General features: G+C 43.6%; 1 long non-coding RNA gene across 1 annotated transcript; it reads left to right on the top strand.

The window, feature by feature from the left end:
- Positions 1-481: 481 nt before the first annotated feature.
- Positions 482-3921, top strand: LOC131450196 (uncharacterized). The gene is made up of 3 exons (XR_009235135.1): positions 482-615; positions 705-743; positions 3641-3921. It is a non-coding gene; the product is annotated as an uncharacterized LOC131450196 (long non-coding RNA).
- The last annotated feature ends 209 nt before the right edge of the window (positions 3922-4130 follow it).

Raw genomic sequence — 4130 nt, 5'->3', positions numbered from 1 at the left:
CACCTAGTCCTTGGTCTGCCCCTAGGTCTCCTCCCTGTTGAAGGTTTCCTCTGTGGCATCTTTACCAGGTGCCAACTGGCTCCTTTCCATGCAAAAGGAGCAGCAGCTCTACTCTCTTCTCACCTCTCATCTCTAAAGGAGACCCCCAGCCACCCTTCTGAAAATACCCATGTCCAAAAAAAGTACCAGCCTGAATGTTGCCATGTTTCTGACACCGCTATCTTATTCTACATGACCTAAGAACATCAAAACGTCCAGTTTTAGTCAGACTAGCACAATAACTCGTTTTCTTTCCTCCCGTCATGTACTGAATGTGGTTCTCTCTCTGCCTTCTCACCAGTCAGGTCACGACTCCTCCTTCCCGTCTCTGCCTCCCTCCCTCCCTCCCTCCCTCTCATCCCGCCTCGGGCTCACATTGTGTATTCATTACCATTAAAGAGTCCCCGGCTTGTCTCGCCATTAGGCCACATTACTCCGCTCAGCGCTTTCTGACATCGGTCACGCTCCTGATCGGTAATCCGGTCGGAACGGATGCAGGATTTCCTCGAGGGCGGACAGGTGTGTCTTATGGGGACGGACAGGTATAAACGCGCGTACGTCTGCGCTTCGTAGGAGGTGTGAGTCCGAAAAAACAATCTATTTGTCATCCATGACTACACTTCATTGATGAATTGATCATGTTTTTGGTTCTGTATCCTTTTCAGGGCCCCGAAAGGCCTCAACAGACGTTTTCTCATCGCACAGTGAGTAGAAGCTAAACAAAGAAACTGTAAATCTCAAATTCACTTGTATAATCCTTTTGGGATTGAGAGCAAAAAGGTTCCAACGATCACAAATCTGCCACCGCACAAGCCCAAGCTCGGTCACTGCAGTCCATAAAAGACGGTGTGGTTATTGCACCAGAACTTTATATGAACTGATGTCAATTCAGAAGATTATTCCTTACATTAAAAAATGGATTCTGGGGGGGAGAACAAACAGTCACAACAACCCAACACAAGTATCTGTATGATTTATCAATATTCTAAGGAGTTGTCAATCAATTTTATGTCAACGTATTCATTCTGTCATGAAAATACATGTCAGCTTTCACATTGAACTGGAAAGATTATAAATATGAAGTATTTTATCAATAAAATAAGAATATTAAACTAAAGTGTAAATGGATTTTGTAACTTCATTTAATTTAGTTCAACTTTTTCTTGTTTGTTTTTTTAACTTAAACCTCTATCCTGTCTGCATCTCTCTTTTCGTGTCACTTCCAGAACTGGAATGCACCATTTTTGACCAAGCTGTCATCATTTGGGTTGCATTGTGGGTAATGTAGTTGCCAGCCCACTGACAAGGACAAACAGAAAAACAAAAAAACTTACTCTGCCAACTTATTCATTCTCCACTAACAGAGCATCATCTCCTGTGTATGCGGCGAGATGTTGCGCACCGATTCATTACGAGCGCTCTTGGCTGACATTTCCCTCTCCAGTATGGATCATTTATTTGGAGCACGTTGATGGCTGCGGCGGCGGCGGCAGTAAAAACCGCCGAGCCAATCCGCAGACGGTGAGCGAGTTATTGTGACAGCCACCCGCCTAATTGTTCATTTGAGGTAATCACCCGACAAGTCAGAGCCATTTTCGAGCACAATGTCGGAGACTAATGGAGGCGGACTTGCTCGCATGATGAGATCAGTCACGGGGGGCCGCCCCGCAGTACTCGAGGCGTTGTGTGCACCTCTGTGGCAGGACTGCGTCATTAGGGGGAAACACAGGACGGTCATACACGGTACTCGGCCGAGGCCACCGCTAGTTTTGACGTCATAACCACACAGACTGATTTTCCTGTCTATTCATGAAGATATAACTAGAAAGTAGAGAAAATGTGGTGTACACCAAAAGTAAATAAATCAAATAAGACTAACGTTTTAACCCTTTATTAGCCTCAAAATGTCCGTCTGGTCTTCTAGACTTATTTTAACCATACAAGGGCAAGACGATGTCCTGTGAGTAAGTGCTTTTGCCCATTTTTCCAGAATAACTTTCAATATCTACAATTTACTTCATGTTAAATCTGTGTATTAACAATTTAAAAGATTTTTTTTTTTTTAAACAACCTTTATGCATATTAACAGTTTTTATAGTAAACACAAAAAACAAACAAGCAAGGTTTCAAGGGGATCAGTTAATCATAGCAGTTCCACCTAAATCAAGATAACATCTCAAACATAGTACATACAACAGTTACAGTATGTGGAAACTGTATCACTGGCTAAATTAGTGCACCATTTGCCTTTTTGGAGTCATATAGAGTAAGTTATCTGTTTCAAAAGATGTACATGTTTGACAACATCCACAAAGAGACCAGCAGTGGGGCATTTTTTTGGAGCCAGAGTTTTGTAATGGACTTTTTACTTGCAGCAAGGAAAATCTTTCGGAGGTAAGTATCATCCATACTTCGAGATAAGGTGGTGACAGTTGTACTTATGCTAAAACCCAGTATTTTTGAGATGATTGTTGCTTCCAACAATTTAAAAGCTGGATTTTAAATTGAAAAAAACACCAGATTTTGCGTTAAAGTTGAAATTTAGAAAGTTTTTGTCTCAATGTCCAAAAACAGGGCAAAAAAATGGAAACTATGTAACAGCGTTTTTCCAACTCTCTCCTCTCTGGTGACAAAGACGCAGATTTGTCAGCTTCCTGCAACAGCGCAAGTGAAATGACCGTAATGACCACATATTGGCTTTAACGTGCAACTTTTCAGCTTTCAGAAACCGCTGGAACTTTCCCGATAGCACAAACCGCCGCTGCGTAAATGCGGTTATGTAAAGTGCGCTTGCGCAAACGTGTGCGATAGGCTTGGGGTTAAAGGCTTAAGTAATTGTAAAAGTAAAAGAGTAAAAGAAAAATGCATTTTTCCAATGACATAACTTGACACTTGAGTCTGTATAAGCTCCTTCGTTCGTTGTACTGCATACTGTACATATTCCCTGTATTTTCCTGTTTTTTTTTTTATCCTAATAAACAAATTGATTGACAGCATATAGGAAATGGACATTGTTTCCTGGTAGGACAGTTGCAGAGTCAATCAGTTTGAAAGGATGGGATTTGATTTGATCGAGCACGATGTCAAAATTTGTTCCAATTTAGAGTGAAACAGACAACAAAGTTGCCTGGTGGCTCAATTTCTGGTTTCATAAACCAACATGGCGCCGGTCAAAACAGCAGAAGGTCCAGTCCTGCAAAAAGGTGTCAGCCAGTGTTGAGGAAGCTCATAGTGGTGTTATAAAACCCCAGCTTAGCTTATTGTACTGTCCAACTGAGACTGAGTGTTTACTTTCACACCACAGTCGAGATGCTTTTGTGGAGCTCCCAGCACGAGATGCATACATCCCCCTCTTAGCATTCAGGAACACACTCCTGCCACCGCTCTCTCTCTCTCTCTGTGTCTTTGTGCGTGTGTTTGGGGGTGGGATGCATGTGATGGATGACCGTGCAGCACCGGGGCGTTCTCGGTTTAATTGTGATGTCAGTGCTTGTCTGTGGCAACCCCAGCGGTGAGCGGTGACGGACAGGAGCGCGCAGATGTGCCTCCACTCTTAACTCTATGTGTGTGTGTGTGTGTGTGTGTGTGGGTGTGTGTATAGGGGGAGAGCACAGAGGAACTCTGACATGATGTTGCTGTGGGATATTCAGCCGGGCGCGAGGTCTCGAGTGGACCCTCAGGAGACGAGTTTGAGGAGTTTGTTGAAGCTGCTGGTGTGACGGGGGAGTGGACGAGTCAGACAAGTGTCAGATTTGCTCAAACAACCCGGCGGAGGTGTCGAGACAGGCGCGAGAGAAATGGTGTCTTTCAGTACCTTTCAAAACATGATGTTTACCTCACATTTCATCACTTCCTCCGGCCTGGCTTCATCATCAATCTACTCTCCAGTAAAATCCCCCCCCCCCCCCCCCCCCCCCCCAAAAATAAAGCGGTTACTTTAGATCTGATTGACGGAGACGTGAGAGTTGTGTCATGTATAATTATATATCAATCTCTGTGTTGTGAGGCTGCCAGGAACTACAGGACATATGTTTGCATTATGAAAAGAAATGGAAGGCAACAGTGGAAAGTCATGTCATCGATAACAATTG

The sequence above is a fragment of the Solea solea genome, chromosome 2 (assembly GCF_958295425.1).
Source record: "Solea solea chromosome 2, fSolSol10.1, whole genome shotgun sequence".
NCBI lineage: Eukaryota > Metazoa > Chordata > Actinopteri > Pleuronectiformes > Soleidae > Solea > Solea solea.
The sequence above is the reverse complement of the archived record's forward strand: the minus strand, read 5'-3'. Positions and strand labels throughout refer to the sequence as shown.